At 46.1% G+C, this 18,095-nt stretch overlaps 1 long non-coding RNA gene and 2 other non-coding genes across 3 annotated transcripts; all 3 read right to left on the reverse strand.

The window, feature by feature from the left end:
• Positions 1-13,439: 13,439 nt before the first annotated feature.
• On the reverse strand, positions 13,440-15,718 carry LOC144317767 (uncharacterized). Its single transcript, XR_013383732.1, has 2 exons — positions 15,487-15,718; positions 13,440-14,823 (listed from the first exon to the last, which is right to left on the reverse strand). It is a non-coding gene; the product is annotated as an uncharacterized LOC144317767 (long non-coding RNA).
• On the reverse strand, positions 14,925-14,992 carry LOC144317929 (small nucleolar RNA SNORD52). Its single transcript, XR_013383808.1, has one exon. It is a non-coding gene; the product is annotated as a small nucleolar RNA SNORD52 (small nucleolar RNA).
• On the reverse strand, positions 15,608-15,670 carry LOC144317932 (small nucleolar RNA SNORD48). Its single transcript, XR_013383811.1, has one exon. It is a non-coding gene; the product is annotated as a small nucleolar RNA SNORD48 (small nucleolar RNA).
• Positions 15,719-18,095: the final 2,377 nt, after the last annotated feature.

An 18,095-nucleotide genomic window follows, 5' to 3' on the forward strand; every position in this document is an offset into this window, starting at 1 on the left:
CAGTGTGTGTGTGTGGGGGGGCAACAGGAGGATAAGATCCCTTCCCAGATAGTATGTGCTTTCTGCTGTGGGCTCCCCCAACCCAGGGGGCAATTCCTGTCTGCTGGTCCCTCTCTGAGTAAAGCTGAGAGTGAACAGTGGGTTCAGGTGGCCATAGCCTGACCGTTCCTTTGTAAGGTACCCCCATCAACCTTCCAGCTGACGGTTTCACCCACACACAGATGGGTTTTGTCCGAATCAGTTACTTTAAGCAGTTGTAAAATATTGATTTTTAAATTCTATTATTTCTATCCCATTTGTTACCTGGAATTCTTCAGTAAAAAAAGAGCTTTCCCTCATCAGAGCTTTTGAGTTACTCCAAAGTGTGGTTTGTAGGAAAAGGCAGGGTAAATGCTTAATTTGCCACCTCATACCTACCTGTACTAAGACTAAACTGGTTGATGCACTACTCTACCTTGGCCAGTAAAGCACACTGTTCCCAACGATGCAGGGGACCCTTGCAGAGGAAGAATCTGGCCAGCAGGAGGCAAGGGGACATCTGAGGAAAGAAAGAAACCCAGGGGGATTCCTGGGTGGCTCAGTGGTTTAGCACCTGCCTTAGGCCCCGGGCGTGGTCTTGGGGTCCCGGGATCGAGTCCCGCATCGGGCTCCCGGTGCATGGAGCCTGCTTCTCCCTCTGCCTATGTCTCTGCCTCTCTCTCTCTCTCTCTCTCTCTCTGTGTGTGTGTGTCTCTCATGAATAAATAAATAAAATATTTTTAAAAAAGAAAGAAACCCAGGCAGTGGGGTTGGGGGTGTGTGTGCCTGATTTTCTAATGGAGATCATGAAATAGGTATGAGGCAGGAGGAATGGAGCGGGTGGCGTCTGCAGACCCAGGACATCTGTCAAATACCACTAAAAATTGCACATCTTGCTAACAGTGTCATTAGGAATACTGGAGGAAGGGTCGCCTGGGTGGGCTCAATCAGATAGGACTCTGACTCTTCATTTTAGCTCAGGTCTTGACCTCAGGGTCATGGGTTCAAGCCCAATGTGGAACATACACACAGACACACACACACACACACATACATAAGAAAATACAATACCGGGGATGCCTGGATGACTCAGCGGTTAAGTGCCTGCCTTTGGCTCAGGGCATGATCCAGGAATCCCGGGATCAAGTCCCACATCCAGCTCCTTGCATGGAGCCTGCTTCTACCTCTGCCTGTGTCTCTGCCTCTTTTTCTCTGTGTGTGTGTCTCTCATGAATAAATAAATAAATCTTTTAAAAAATGCAATACTGGAGAAAAGAGAGGAAATTATACCATGAATGTCTGACTCATGAGCCACTGTGTCAGAGGTGGCAGAAGGCTTGTGAAGAGTGATCTTGTTTCTTTTTTTTTTTTTTTTTTTATGATAGTCACAGAGAGAGAGAGAGAGGCAGAGACACAGGCAGAGGGAGAAGCAGGCTCCATGCACTGGGAGCCCAATGTGGGATTCGATCCCGGGTCTCCAGGATCGTGCCCTGGGCCAAAGGCAGGCGCCAAACCGCTGCGCCACCCAGGGATCCCTGATCTTGTTTCTTCTTAGCCACAAACCCTCAGCTGAGAGGATCCTCCCCAGGAGGGCGTGGGGCAGAGCCCTGGACCCCATCCCAGACCTGCAGATTCAGTCTGAGACTTTGTATTTTACAGATTGACTGATTTGGGAGAGAGAAAAAGATAAACCCTAGTGGGGTGAGAGGGGGAGGGAGGGAGAGAGAACCTCCAGCAGACTCTCCTCTGGGTGAGGAGCCTGATGGCTGCTTAGTCTCACAACCCTAGATCATGACTTGAGAGGAAACCAAGAGTTGGCTGCTGAACCATCCAACCAATGGAGCCACGCAGGTGCCCCAAGGGACTTTACACTTTAATGGGAACTGCTGGAGAGGCTGAATGATGCTGGGGTCTTTGGACTGCACTTTGGGAAACTGTCTTAGACATTTAGCCTAGACTTAGGAAGAATTGACTTCGCAACAGTGTAGAAAAGATCTCAAAAGAGAAACTTTCAGTAGAAAGAATTCATGTTTAAAGAAACCAGTGCCTCCCATTTACCCCAGCACCCTGAATGCCCACCACAACAGCTGGCACATAGTGGGTGCCTCATCCAGGAGGCAAGACAAATCCAGGATGGGTAAGAAGCTAGGCCAGCGGCTCTCAAGGTGAGGACCTAGATGGATACAGGGGGTCCCTTTTAATGTAAAGGAGGAGTTGGAAGGTTGTCTGGAAGCTGTGAGAAGAAGGTATAATGTTTTCCTGTACAAATGGCACAGAGCCGGCAGCCCATTGAGAGCCTCCAGGGCAAGCAGCCACATTCTAGCACGCAGCCGGGGCCCCTAGCACAGGCCCCTCCCCTTCATCCACCCAGTCCCTCCCCAGTCCCTTGGTTCTGAATTGAACCAACTCACCTCTCCCTGTCCACCTTAAAGGGTGGGAAAAGATCGTAAGGGGCAGCCTGGGTGACTCAGCGGTTTGGCGCCAACTGCAGCCCAGAACGTGATCTTGGAGACCCGGGATCAAGTCCCATGTTTGGCTCCCTGCATGGGGCCTGCTTCTCCCTCTGCCTGTGTCTCTGCCTCTCTCTCTCTCTCCCTCTCTCTCTCTCTCTCATGAATAAATAAATAAAATCTTAAAAAAAAAAAAAAAGGAAAAGATCATAGAAATTGAGAAGCAAATATCAGCCACCAGGTACCCTTTTTCACTAGTCAGTCCTCACAACCAGAAGTTGCTACCAAGAAGGAGCAGGAGGAGGTCAATCAATTCTGCCCAAAGAAAGTTTAGGAGAGAAGATCTAAGACAAAAGCTTGCGCTTCTTTTTGAGCAAACAAACCTGACCCAAATTACAATGAAAGAGTACATTTCCCTTTTATAATATTCTTTTTAAAAAAATATTTTATTCATTTATTCATGAGAGACACACAGACAGAGGCAGAAACATAGGCAGAGGGAGAAGCAGGTTCCCCGGTGTTGGCACTCGATCCCAGCACCCTGGGATCATGACCTGAGCCAAAGGCAGACGCTCAACCCCTGAGCAACCCAGGTGGCCCCTTTCCTAATACTCTGGGTAGAATATTCTTAAGAACACATTTTCAGTGTAAGGCTTAGCTGGCAGAAAAGCAGGAGAAATCTTCAAAAACCATGAATAACAGAAAGCAAGAATCCAGAAAATCAAGTGGGTTAGAGGCCCTGCTTGCCCTGGGGATATTAGCCCATGCTTAGTGCTGAAATCAGGGTTTCAGTGCATCTCAGATCTGTCATCAGGATATAAAGCCAGAGGCCTGAAAAGGGCTGAAGATTAAACAAGAAAGTTCTTCCTGTCCCCTTTCCTTACCCTCACAATGCAAGACTGCACTTTGGGTGCATAATTTACCACTAAAAAACTCAGGAATCAAATAATGTTTGAATGTAATATTTCTAAAAATCAAATTGGCAAGCTGCAGCTCACAAGCTGGCTACCTCCTTTTGTAAACAAAAGGCCATGTCTTCAACTGGCCTCCGACTTTGTTCTGGATCAAGGTAAAGGGAAGTGTCTCTGGAAAAGTCTTTTTTTTAATAATTTTTTAAAATTTTTTATTTCTTGGGATCCCTGGGTGGCGCAGCGGTTTGGCGCCTGCCTTTGGCCCAGGGCGTGATCCTGGAGACCCGGGATCGAATCCCACGTCGGGCTCCCGGTGCATGGAGCCTGCTTCTCCCTCTGCCTGTGTCTCTGCCTCTCTCTCGCTCTGTAACTATCATAAATAAATAAAAAAAAAAAAAAAAAAAAAATTTTTATTTCTTTATGATAGTCACACAGAGAGAGAGAGAGAGAGGCAGAGACACAGGCAGAGGGAGAAGCAGACTCCCTGCAGGAAGCCCGATGTGGAACTTGGTCCTGGGACCCTAGGATCACGCTCTGGGCTGAAGGCAGGTGCTAAACCCACTGAGCCACCCAGGCATCCCATCTGGAAAAGTCCTAACAGAAGTTGACACTCCTGTGAGATTGGGACCAGAAATCATATCCTTTGCGGCTGTCAAATCTGCCCGCCACAAGTTTAGTGATATCAAGATCTTAAGCTCAGCAGTAAGTACATGTTATTAGTCTTCTTTATTTTTTTTTTAATTTATTTATTTGAGAGAGAGAGAGAGAGAGCGAGAGCACACGAGAGAGTACAAGTGGTGGAGAGGGAGAAGCAGGCTGACATTTAGCAGGAAGCCTGATGCAGGGCTCAATCCCAGGACCCCAGGACCATGACCCGGGCCAAAGGTAGCTGCCCAACTGACTGAGGCACCCAGGCACCCCTATTAGTCTTCTTTAAATTATACATAATTAGGGGCACCTGGCTAGCTCAGTGGTAGAGCATGTGACACCTGATCTTTTTGATCAGGAGTTCAAGTCCCATGTTGGGCCTAGAATTTACTTTTAAAAAGTAGTAATAGAAAAAAAAAAGTAGTAATAGGGGCACCTGGGTGGCTCAGTCAGTGGAGCACATGACTCTTGATCTCAGGGTTGTGAGTTCAATCTCCACACTGGGCATGGAGCCTACTTTAATAAAAAGAATGGGACAGGTAGATATGAAGGATCTCCCTGATACAAGGCCCTGTGAAGCACATAGCGCATGGTAAACTGAAAATGATCTCCTAAAAGATATCCACATCCTAATCCCTGGAACCTGTGAATGCTGCCTTGCAGATGTAATTCAGTCGAGGATTTTGAGATGGGAGATTATCCTGGCTTATTGGGTGGACCCTAAATGCAATCATTTATGTGGTTGTATCGGGAAGAAGAGGAAGATTCAACACAAAGAATGAAGAGAAGAAGGCAGTGTGCCAAGGAGGCCTATTGGAGGGATGTGACTTCAAGTCACAAGGAATGCCAACAGTTATCAGAAGCTGGAAGAGACAGGGAGTGGATTCTCCCCCAGGGCCTCTGCAGGGGACAAGGCCCTGTAAGACACCTTGATTTTGACCCACGCAAACTGTCTTAGACTTCTGGCCTCCAGGACTGTGAGAATAAATACCTGTTGCTGTAAACCTCCAAGTATGTAGTACTTTGTTACAGTAGCCACAGAAACTAATACATAGTGTCAGACTTGAAATATTCTTGCCCAAATTATATAACCAGAATCTAAGTAGGCCTTTAAGGGCAACTTCCAGTTTAAAAAAAATGCAGAGAAGATTGAGGAACAAGTTCAAAACAGAAGGGCACAACTAGACAAAGCCAATATGTAGGACATTCTGTAAGATGACTGGCCTAGTCTCTTCAAAAGATCAATGTTGGGGGATCCCTGGGTGGCTCAGCGGTTTAGTGCCTGTCTTCAGCCCAGGGCATGATCCTGGAGACCCGGGATCAAGTCCCATATCAGGCTCCTTGCATGGAACCTGTTTCTCCTGTCTCTGCCTCTCTCTCTGTGTGTCTCTCATGAATAAATAAATAAGATCTTTAAGAAAAAAAAGCTTAAAACCCCAAAACTTGCCATAAAAGACATTTTGAGAACAGCTGGAAAAATCTGAATATCAATTAAGTATGAGTAAAATTAGGAATCATGGTCAATTTTCTTAGATATGACAATAGTATAGTGGTAAATGTCCTTACACTGGACATGAATGCTAAAGTATTTAGAGATAAAATGTCATGATGATTCACTTTGTTTTTTTTTTTAATTTTTATTTATTTATGATAGTCACAGAGAGAGAGAGAGAGGCAGAGACACAGGCAGAGGGAGAAGCAGGCTCCATGCACCGGGAGCCCGACGTGGGACTCGATCCCGGGTCTCCAGGATCACGCCCTGGGCCAAAGGCAGGCGCCAAACCGCTGCGCCACCCAGGGATCCCATGATGATTCACTTTGAAATGAGTCTGCCAAATACATGTATATGCAAACACATACACATATATAATTTAATATATTTTTTAAGTTTTTCTTTTATTATTATTATTTTTCTTTTTGAAGCAAGCTTTAGGACCAATGTGGGATTTGAACTCAGTGATCCTGAGATCAAGAGTCACATGCTCTACTGACAAAGCCAGGCAGGAGCCCTTAATTTAATATATATATGACAGGGCAGCCCGGGTGGCTCAGCAGTTTAGCGCCGCCTTTGCCCCAGGGCGTGATCCTAGAGTCCCAGGATCCAGTCCCACATCGGGCTCCCTGCATGGAGACTGCTTCTCCCTCTGCCTATGTCTGCCTCTCTCTCTCTGTGTCTCTCATGAATTAATAAATAAAATCTTTAAATTATGTACATATGACATTTTTTAAATACAGAAAAATGTTGACAACTGTTGGATTTAGGTGTAGGTATATGGGTGTTCTTTGTACTAGTGTTTCTACTGTTTTTTTGTTTGTTTGTTTTTTGTTTTTTTTTTAGAGGGGGAGTGCAGGAGAGGGAGAATCACAAGCAGGCTCCACACCCAGTGCAGAGCTCAGCTCCAGGATCCATCTCGAGTCTCTGAGATCATGACCTGAGCCAAAACCAAGAGTTGGACGTTTAACTGACTGAACCACCCAGGTGCCCCTTCCTGCCGTTGCAAAAGCTTCAGGGGCACCTGGCCAGCTCTTAGAGCACACAACTCTTGATCTTGAGGTCATGAATTTGAGGCCCACATTGGGTGTAGATTTGACTTTAAAAAAAAAAAAGCTTCATAATAAAAAGTTTAAAAACTAGTTTTTTAGAATAGTTGCTTGCCCTCCTTTATAAGAAAATAACCTAGGGTGGAGTACAGCCAATCTCTGTAGACCACTAGGAAATGGAAAGCTCCCTGATCCAGAGAGAGCTGTTGCAAGGCTCTTTAGAGACAGCTCCCACCCCACCCCACCCACGCCCTAGTTTATTATCTGGTATCAGCAGATAACTGGGGATTATTGGTGACATCTCTATCTTTGCTACATTCTTTAGATTTCAGGGTTTAATGACAGGCAGTAGTCAATCTAGACTGTGACCCACCACCACCTGAGGTTCACCTGACTGCCAGCAATAATATTTAACATTTTAAAAGTCAGCAGATACTTTAACCCTTAGGGATAATCTGTTTCCTTATTCTTTGGGAAATAATTACAACAATCAAAAGATAATCATGGGGCAGCCCCAGTGGCGCAGCGGTTTAGCACCACCTGCAGCCCGGGGCATGATCCTGGGGACCCGGGATCGAGTCCCACGTCGGGCTCCCTGCATGGAGCCTGCTTCTCCCTCTGCCTGTGTCTCTGCCTCTCTCTCTGTGTCTCTATGAATAAATACATAAAATCTTAAAAAAAAAAAAGAGAGAGAGAATCATGGGAAAGTAAGATGTTAATAGATGGGAAAGTACTGTATAAGCAAACTAACAGATGGCCCTGAACTGCTCCAAGCCAGATGCGCCCATGTGTCCCTGGGCAGAGCTGTTCTGACTGCAGCATTGTAACAAACCAACAAGGCGAGGGCAGCTCTACACACACAATGCCAGAGGTTGGAGCATTTCATACCATCCTTCCTTTTCAAATTATTCATTTGTGGTTTTTAAAAAGATTGTATTTATTCATGAGAGAGAGAGAGAGAGAGAGAGAGAGGTAGAGGCACAGGAAGAAAGAGAAACAGGCTCCACACAAGGAGCCCAGTGTAGGACTCGATCCCAGGACTACGGGATGATGCCCTGAGCTAAAGGCAGACACTCAACCAGTGAGTCAGCCATGAGTCCCAAAATTATTCACTTGTTAAAAAGAAAGTTATTCGCTTGTTTTCTCTGCTCCACATTATGGATTTCTTCTTCCACTCACAATTTTCTATTCGGTTTTTCTGTTATTTAACTTACCGTGTTTACATACTTGCTTATTTCAATTTGAGTATTTCTACTTGTTTCATTTGGTTTATTTTATTTTACTTTTTTTAAAGATTTATTTATTTATTTATGATAGACATAGAGAGAGAGGCAGAGACACTGGAGGAGGGAGCAGGCTCCATGCCAGGAGCCTGACGTGGGACTCGATCCCGGACTCCAGGACCGCGCCCTGGGCCAAAGGCAGGCGCCAAACCGCTGAGCCACCCAGGGATCCCCATTTGGTTTTTTTTTTTTTTTTTTTTAATTTAGAGATTCATTTTTGCAGGGGGGCACAATGAGTGGCTTAGCTGGTTAAGTGTCTGGCTCTTGGTTTCTGCTCAGGTAATGATCTCATGGATTGGGGGGATCAAGACTTGTGTGGGGCTCTGTGCTCAGTAGGAGTCTGCTTGAAGATTCTTTCCCTCTGCCCCTCGCCCAAATTGTGCTCTTTCTCTCTTTTATTTAAAATAATCTTTAAAAAATGTACTTAAAATTTTTTTGAGAGAAAAAGAGTGTGCAAGCAGGCTGGGGGAAGAGATAGGAAAGGAAGATAGAATCTCAAGCAGGCTCCACAGGAGCCTGAGGCAGGGCTCAATCTCATGACCCTGGGATCATGGGATCATGACCCAAGCCAAATTAAAGATTTTATTTTTAAGTAATCTCCACACTCAGTGTGGGGCTTGAATTTACAACCCTAAGATCATATGCTCTACCAACTGCCAGGCACCCCTCATTTGTTTCCTTTTAACAGCCACCTACTCTTTCCTTGTAATGCCCTGTCTGTGCACAATAGACTAAATTCAATCTCTTTGAACATCTTCGGCCTTCATACATGCTGTTATCAGAGTTTCTTATTGTGGGACTCGATCCTGGGACTCCAGGATCACGCTCTAGACTGAAAGCAGTGCTAAAACTCTGAGCCACCCAGGCTGCCCTCTGGATGTCTTCCAAGGGAGCTCCATGTGTGACCGACCTTCAGAGCCTGCAGGTGTTCCTGTGGAAACGACTTGGCTTTTGCCTTTGCTCAGTCCTGCAGGATTTGCAGGTCCCAAACCATGCTTTTAAGTTATTAAGGAACAGTCCAGATATACAAAAACATGGAAAATTATACCGTGAGCTCCCATGGAGCCCCCATGTATACCTCCTTGACTGCATTACTCTTTCTACGCACCCCCGGGTCACAGCCTGGGTAACTACTTGCTTGAATTTAGCATTTAGCAATCCCACACATTTCTTTTAATATATATATATTTTTAATTTTTATTTATTTATGATAGTCACACAGAGAGAGAGAGAGAGAGGCAGAGACACAGGCAGAGGGAGAAGCAGGCTCCATGCACCAGGAGCCCGACGTGGGATTCGATCCCGGATCTCCAGGATCGCGCCCTGGGCCAAAGGCAGGCACTAAACTGCTGCACCACCCAGGGATCCCTTCTTTTAATATATTATACTTAACTCTAAACAATAGTTAAGCTGTAAATGTTTTTAAACAGTACACACCACATATGTATTCTTTTGTAATTTGCCTTTTTTTCCCTTCACGTTTGTGAGATTAATACATGCTGGCACATTAGTCATACCACCACTGCATGTAACACATCACTGCTCTATAGTCTTAGATTTTATGAATATACCACAATTTGTCCATTTAATTGTTGGACAACATTTGTTTCCTCTCCCTCCCCCCTTGAGATTACCCATTACCGAAAACTCATTACGAAGGACTTTTGTCTACATAATCTACAACATACATTACATAACGCATGCAAGTTTGGTCAGGGTGTATTTAGGGTGTATTCCAGAAGTGGAAGCACTGGGTTGAAGAGAATGTGCATACTTCAGAGGTATTGCCAAATTGTTTTCCAAATGCATAAAGTTACAGTCCACAAACAACGTCCAGGATAGTTTTTATTTTTCCACTCTAGTATTTCCTCACCAGCCAAATTACATCCACAAGCTCTGTTGACACAAATTTCTGTCTACCCTACAGACCAAGGCATGTGGTTGGGACCCCAGCCATCAAGCAAAATCTTTACCCCCTGAACATTGACAGGAGAATGGCCACAAGCTCCTGGCTTCATGCTCTGTGGCTGAGGCAGAGTGGAGAGTAGATGAGGTCAGAGACAACACAGCTAGACTTGGGAGGACCTTGTTGGGTGGTCTCTGTGAAGACTCTGGGTTTCCCTCTCAGTGAAATATGAGCCCTTGCAGGATACTGAGCCAAGCGAGAGACAAGTCTCAAGTCATGATTTGGAGAGAAATTTCTGGCTGCTGTGTGGATATGCCTGTAATGGGGTAAGGGTGGAAGCCAGGAGACCAGCTGGGTTTTGCTGCAGTCATATAGGTGAGCTGGTGATAGCTCCTACCAGAGTGGGATGGTAGTGGAGGTATGAGAGGAGTCAGATTTTGGTGTTATTTTTAAGGTAACACCAGCATGATTTGGATATGTAAGGAAAGGAGACTATTCAAACTCACATGTATGTATAAGAGTTTATGTACACAAAAGTCCTTAGTGGTGTCACCACTCGACTGGCTCTCAGTAAAGCATGTGACTCCATCTCAGGGTCATGGGTTGAAGACCCACATTATGGGACGCCTGGTTGGCTCAGCAGTTGAGCGTCTGCCTTTGGCTCAGGCCGTGACTCCAGAGTCCCAGGATGGAGTCCTGCATCGGGCTTCCTGCATGGAGACTGCCTCTCTCTGCGGGTCTCTCATGAATAAACAAAATCTTAAAAAAAAAAAAAAAAAAAAAAGACCCACATTAGGCATAGAGCTTTTTTTTTTTTTTTAAAGATTTTATTTATTTACTTATTAGAGACACAGAGAGAGAGAGAGAGAGAGAGAGAGAGAGGCAGAAACACAGGCAGAGGGAGAAGCAGGCTCCATGCAGGGAGCCCAATGTGGGACTCCATCCCAGATCCCAGGATCATGCCCTGAGCCGAAGGCAGACGCTCAACCGCTGAGCCACCAGGGCTGCCCAGAGCTTACTTATAAAGTCTTTGGTGGTGTTGTTTGTAATGGGGAGAGAAAAGGAAGCAACACACATATTCTCCAACAGGGAAATGAATAAATTGTGAAGGGGCTAACAGACTGGCCAGTGGCTGAGGATTCCAAGGATGAAAAGCATGGAGAGACAGGCAGAAGACAGGCCCTGGGAGGTGCACCATCTGCAGTGGCAGAAAGGCTAGTCTCTGCTCAGAGCTGCTAGAAAGCTGTGATATCTAGCCAGTGGGCTAGGAAGGAGGGCTGTTCACTTCTGAAGTTGCTCCACTCGTAGAGCATGGAGAAGTGATGTTTTGGAATAGAGGTTTTTTTTTTGTTTGTTTGTTTGTTTTTATTTATGATAGTCAGAGAGAGAGAGAGAGAGAGAGAGAGAGAGAGAGAGAGGGAGAGGGGCAGAGACACAGGCAGAGGGAGAAGCAGGCTCCATGCACCGGGAGCCCGACGTGGGATTCGATCCCGGGTCTCCAGGATCGCGCCCTGGGCCAAAAGCAGGCGCCAAACTGCTGTGCCACCCAGGGATCCCTGGAATAGAGGTTTTAACCAAGTACCATTACTCCTGAGGGGACACTGTGGGGCTCAAGGATGCAGAAGGCTGGAATGTGATTTCCATGCAAGTTCATGTGACCACTTTCACTATGGCTGTAGGCTAATCTTATACCCCAACCCCTGGGCTAGCTTAGGAAGGAGGGTCCCAACACCTAGGGGAGGGCTTGGACCATACAGATTAGAGCAAGAGAATGCAGAGGAAAGCCTCAGGACCAGGAAGTTGACCATCTACTAGTGACATCAGGAACTAAGGATGAGGGTAAGTACTGACTAGGCTTTGCACATTAATGATTGAGCTGTTTGAAATGATGTAATTGTAGCAAATACCTAAATAGGGCTTAATATGTGCCAGGCACTGTTTAAATTTGTTTGCATATACTTAAATCTAATGAAAACTCTTTGTAAGGGTAGATACTCCTACCCATTGACAAATGGGGAAACCGTGATAGAATGGATAAGTTACCTACCCAAAGTGAATCTCTTGCTCCAGGAATCTTAACCAGTCCCTGATACTGACTATGTGATACTGGTAACCTTGAAGAATGCACTCATAAATAGAAGTACTCATATATAGTACCCAGAGACACCTATCAACATAAAAGAAGTTTTTAAAGCCTTTTTTCCCCTAAAATAAAAATGGACAGAAATGTGTATGGAAGGGTGGAATCTAAATTACAGGAAAGCACATGAACAAAAAAAAAAAAAAAAAGTTGCAGTAGAACTACATGAGGAATTACTGCGTATTTGTTAAGTTCAAGAAGATACAAAGATATGCTGTTTAGGAACATATTCAGAATTAAAAGTTAAGAAAAAGTCCGGGAATGGTAACAGCCACAATTGAGCTGGGTAGTTTCCTCTGAGTGGGAAGGATTTTAAAAGGGAAATTAAGTCAAAGGCTGGTTTGCTTCAGTTCCTGGTAAAGTTCTAAGGCTGGGTGACCAGTATAGCAGATAGAAAGGAACTTAATCTAATTATCTAACATCCTGAGCTTTCCTTTCCTTGCCTGTGAAGTGGGGTAGATATTATCAAAGTTGCAAGGTTGAGCTTTAAGGGTTTAATGAAGTGGAGCACACGAAAAGCTTAGCACAGATCCAAGCACTAAATACTTGCTGTGAAGAAAACAGGAAAATGGCTGAGAGCCAAACACAATTATGTGCTTGGGACCTTGTATCATGTAGTAGTATTAATTCAGAAATCCGTGGAGGAAAAAGTACAATTTCCTCCTACCCTCACCCCATCCCAATCCCTCCACAGAAGTAACTGGTAACAGACTAGTTTGCTTCTTACCTAAAGAAACAGAGCCTAGGGGCACCTGGAGGTGCTCAGTGGGTAAAAGTGTCTGCCTTCAGCTCAGTCATGATCTCAAGGTCTCAGGATGGAGTGCTTTTGGGCTCCCTGTTTCTCCCTCTCCTGCTGTCCCCTGCCCATTTTCTCTCTCAAATTCCCTTTAAGGGATCCCTGGGTGGCACAGCGGTTTAGGGCCTGCCTTTGGCCCAGGGCGTGATCCAGGAGACCCATGATCGAATCCCACGTCGGGGTCCCTGCATGGAGCCTGCTTCTCCCTCTGTGTCTCTGCCGCTCTATCATTAATAAATAAAATCTTTAAAAAAAACAAATTCCCTTTAAAAGATTTGATTTGTTCATGAGAGACACAAGAGGCGGAGGGAGCAGGCCCCATGCGGGGAGCCCCATGTGGGACTTGATCCCAGGTCTCCCGGATCACACCCTGGGCTGAAGGGGGCGCTAAACCCGAGGCAACAGGGCTGCCCTCAAAAAAATTTTTTAAAGACTTTATTCATAGAAAGAGAGAGACAGGCAGAGGGAGAAGCAGGCTCCATGCAGAGTCCGACGTGGGACTCGATCCCAGGTCTCCAGGATCACACCCTGGGCTGAAGGTGGTGCTAAACCGCTGAGCCCCCCGGGCTTCCCTGCCCTCAAATTTTAAAAAGATTCTACTTACTTATTTGACAGGGAGAGAGCCAAAGGCAGATACTTAACCGACTGAGCCACCCAGGTGCCCCTCAAAGTTTAAAATAATTTAAAAAAATAAAGTGGTGGGGGACCAAGCTGGAAATGCTCAGTAGGCAAATACAGAAGAAATATAATTTTAAAGATGTTTTTATTTATTCAATGAGAAACAGAGGCAGAGGCAGGCAGAGGGAGGAGCAGGCTTCCTAACTGGAGCCCAGTATGGGACTCAAAAATAAGAGTTAATAGCCCCAAACTGGTGGCCAAATTGTTACCACCACTGGATATCAGAAAGATACAGGGAAACATGTGATACCATGAGAACACTGATCATAAACCGGCACAACCTTCTGGAATACAGTATGTGGGACACCGGGGGTGGGGACACCTGGGTGGCTCAGCGGTTGAGCGTCTGCCTTCGGCTCAGGGCATGATCGTGGGATCTGGGATGGAGTCCCACATCGAGCTCCTTGCAGGAAGCCTGCTTCTCCCTCTGCTTGTGTCTCTGCCTCTCATGAATAGAATCTTTTTTTTTTTAATAAAATCTTAAAAATAAAATGGAATACAGGAGAAGCAGGATCCATGCAGGGAGCCTAATACAGGACTTGATCCTGGGACTCCAGGATCACACCTGGAGGCGAAGGCAGACACTCAACCACTGAGCCACCCAGGTGTCCCCACCCCCAGTGTTAGTATTTCAACACCTTAAAAATTTTCATTACTTAACATCTAGTTCATTAAAATCCTGTGGTACACCACCTAAAATTCTTAATTTTAGGGTCAACCTCATTTTAGTTTTTTCTATAAAGCTGCAAAGAGGTATATAGCTAGATGTCAACTGTGATGCTCATTCCAAATAAGTTCCCTTTTACTTCCGCAAATCTTTTTGTCCCACCTTATTTTTACCAAGACCAAGCTTATTTTAAAGTATTTTATTGGAATCCTTTTAATAAAAACAAGTATTCATATTAAATAAATCTAATTGGTCTAAAAGTATTTAAGCATCTCAAAATTTCTGGGCAGTTTCTTTCCTCCAGTAAGTTGACAGCTGCTTGCATAGATTAATGCAGGGAAATTAGATGGAAGTTCCTAGGATCTGCCCAACACCAACCAGATAGGAGGCATCCTCTGCATGAACAAAACCCTGAAATTTCATAAAAGAACATGTATTAGAACCACGTAGCCAACTGGAATTAAAGCATGAACCTGGGCAGTTAGGAGAGTCCTCAATCAGTGGTTTCAAAGATCCTCAGAGAAATACTCATGTTCCAAGATGGTTATCATTACCACTCTGGGGCTGGCAGAAAAACTGGCACTCACCACAGCAGCCAAGGAAAAAGGACGTGACTCTTCACAGACTGCACTGCAGGTTCGAGTGGCAGGAGCCATTCCAAGGGTACAGTCATTTCAATAGCACTGATCCAAGAGGATGAATTACAAACTTCAGCCCTTCAGTATCTGATTAGTACCTAACCTTTGAAAGGGCACCGCCCCAGGTAGGCTTCCAGAATAATCAAGCTAGAAAGATGAAAACAGGACAGACAGCCAATGGTAAGTACAAGCAATGTCAAGGCCCCCCTGTTGGGCCCTTCTCAGACTCACTATCCAGTTCTCCAAATGAGTCAGAACGTAATTTTTGACATCAAGACCAGTGTCAGAGACTCTAGTCTGAGAAATCATCATTCCCATTTTAAGGAGGGCTGGATCAGGGGAGGCCATTCTGAAAGGGTGTAATGCACTAAAAACAATTGCATCAGTAGCAAGGATGTAGCAAACGAAGAGCACGGACGAGAGAAGTGGGGAGAATTAAAGGGGGGGAGGAGGGACTTCGCGACACGGACCTCGGAACTGCAAAAAATACCTCCACCAGAAAAGCTAAGCATATAGAAATATACAGAATATGTTGGCAAATCGAACCCCAATAAAAAAATATACGTACACAAAAAATAAAGCAGGTTTAACTAGGCTTAGACAAAAACATGTAAAGTCAAAAAGGTCTTTTCCAAAAAATTACAAAAGAAATGTAAGCCAAAAATAGTCCTTGGAAAAAAATCACGGGTTACAATACTTGCATTGCTGTGCGTGCTCAAGAGAAAGCAAACTCCATACTGACTGAATAAAAACAGCTTTGGGGACGAGATGGTGAGCAGCACTGAGAAAGACCTCACATCTAATACATACCTTGAACCAAGAGTAACAGCGGCGGAAATCTTCAAGCACCTAATGGGGAACCAAACAGGGATTCGTCACTAGTAAAGGTTTCCGGGCCGTCCGCTTTTTCCCCAGCCCAGCGGCGGGGGTTGGTCAGCGCGCTGCGGTGATGGCGTCAGCGAGACACTCAGAGTCACCGGGGTTCATCATCACTCCCGTCCTCCCCCAGGGACTCGGCCGGCCACCCCATCTCGCACAACCCACTCACCCTGGTAGCGCTGCGGATCGGCCTGCGAGGACCAGGGGTCTGGGAGGACACCAAAGGTCAGCGGGGGGGGGCGACGGCAGCCTAACGCCCCCCTCCGCCCTGGGATGGGTCAGCTCCCAAAAGCGCCGTCACGGGCACATCAGAAACTCTAGTCTGTAAGGGCAGCTCATCCTGCTCAACCCGAGGCTGCCGTCCCCTCCCCAGCAGGGCCCCGGTGTAGGAGAGTGGGCGCCGCATCGAGCCGCCACAGCACCACGGCACGAGAGCAGCCGGACCGACCACCGCACAAAGGGAGCGAGCCTTCGCGGCCCCGCCTATTTATAGCGCCATGTGCTGGGGGCCTGACATGTAGGGCTGTCTTCGCAGTGCCTGGCTCGACCACCGCACCGTCCTCTTCGTCCGAAAGAGAACAGGCCAAGTGAAAGAGAGGCCAGCCGTGAATGTCTCACACTCTTCCGGGCGAATATTCGCACGTATTTTGTTAATTTTGAAAAACAAAAAAGAGATGACTGTCTCTCGACCGGCGGTGTCAGGTGCGTCCCTGGCCCTGCCAGACGCATGCGCAGCTGAGCGCTCCTCCGCCGGGGCTTCCCCAGGCGGGCGGGTCCCCTGAGAGTCGGCCCCAGGGCCCTCTCCCTTGTCCTCACCGGTGCACCTCGGGGTTCCGGACCTTCCGAGAGAGGGTCACCGGCTCCATCTAGCCAGTCCATCTAGCCAGCTGAATCTGAATTCGCTACCCAATCCAGCCTGCACAACTGTCAGGCACGTTAACCTTTTTTTTTTTTTTAAGACGTTATTTATTCATGAGAGGCAGAGACACGGGCGAGGGGAGAAGCAGGATCCAGGCTGGGAGCCCGATGTGAGACTTGACCCCAGGATTCCAGGATCACGCCCTGGACCAAAGGCAGGCTATACCGCTGAGCCACCCAGGCGTTACCCCCCCCCCTTTTTTTAACAGTTTAAGATATAAATGATATACAATAAACAGTTTTTTTTAAATATACCATTTGAGGGGCACCTGGGTGGCTCACTTGGTTCACCGTCTACCTTCAATCAGGTTATGATCCCAGGGTCCTGGGATGGAGCCCCACATGGGCTTACTGCTTAGGGGGAGCCTGCTGCTCCCTCTCCTTCCGCCCCTTACTGCCATCTCCCCTCCTTGCTGGTGTTGTCTCTGTCTTTCAAATAAATAAATAAAATCTTAAAAAAAAAAAAAAAGTATACCATTTGAAAAAAGTTACCCACTTGATAACTTTAAAAATTCTAACTTTTAAGTTAGTAGTGTTAATGTATTCACGTTGATGTACAACCGATCTGCAGAACTTTCTAAAAATACTAAAACAATACCATTAAAGTACTTCAATGAGCTAAACTACTCCCATTAAACTACTCCCTATTTCCTGTTTCATGTCCTCTTCATGAGTAGTGGATGGCCTGTGAGTTGGCCAGAAAGGGTGCACGTGTTCACACACTAAATAGCACCATATGTCTCAGGGGGGTTGGAAGCAAAGCAAATTAGAGTGGTACAGCAACAGCCAGTTCTCCCTTTGATAATTTTTGCTCCCCCAGAAATCTGGTCATTTGCTCTTGACCCCTTAATCCATCAACTCATAAAATCTCTCAAATCCCACCTTCCCGGACCCTTCTGTACCTCATTTATAAATGTAGTTAATGTTTGGTGATGTATGTTGGCATTTTCATCTTTTGTAAGATAGCCACACATAGGGCAGCCCCGGTGGCTCAGCGGTTTAGTGACGCCTTCAGTCCAGGGCCTCATCCTGGAGACCCCAGATCGAGTCCTACGTCAGGCTCCCTGCATGGAGCCTGCTTCTCCCTCTGCCTGTGTCTCTGCCTCTGTCTGTCATGAATAAATAATATCTCAAAGAAAGAAATGCTTAAGTAGCTTGAATTCTCTTCAACACCTTAGCCCACTCCCAAAGATTCTGACTCCTGCTAGAGGCCTGGAGGTGGGTATATTTTTAGCCTCCCCCAATGATTTTTTTTTTTTTGAAGGTTTTATTTACTTATTCATGAAAGACAAGAGAGAGAGAGCCAGAGACATAGGTAGAGGGAGAAGCAGGCTCCACGCAGGGAGCCCAATGTGGCACTCAATCCCCATCCTGGGACTCTGGGATCACACCCTGAGCCAAAGGCAAATGCTCAACTGCTGAGGCAGCCACCCAGGTGTCCCTCCCCCAGTGATTTTAATATACCACCACATTATAGAAACAGATCTTCAATAGCTTGCTTTTTATTTTCTCTATTACCTGGCAGGTTAGAGTAAGGGGGAAGGTAAGAAAGCCCCCAATTCCTGCTGCTGCAGCAGCAAACATTTACTATATCCCATGGTAGGAGAAGAGTAAGTAGTTCA

Source organism: Canis aureus, chromosome 7 (genome assembly GCF_053574225.1).
Source record: "Canis aureus isolate CA01 chromosome 7, VMU_Caureus_v.1.0, whole genome shotgun sequence".
NCBI lineage: Eukaryota > Metazoa > Chordata > Mammalia > Carnivora > Canidae > Canis > Canis aureus.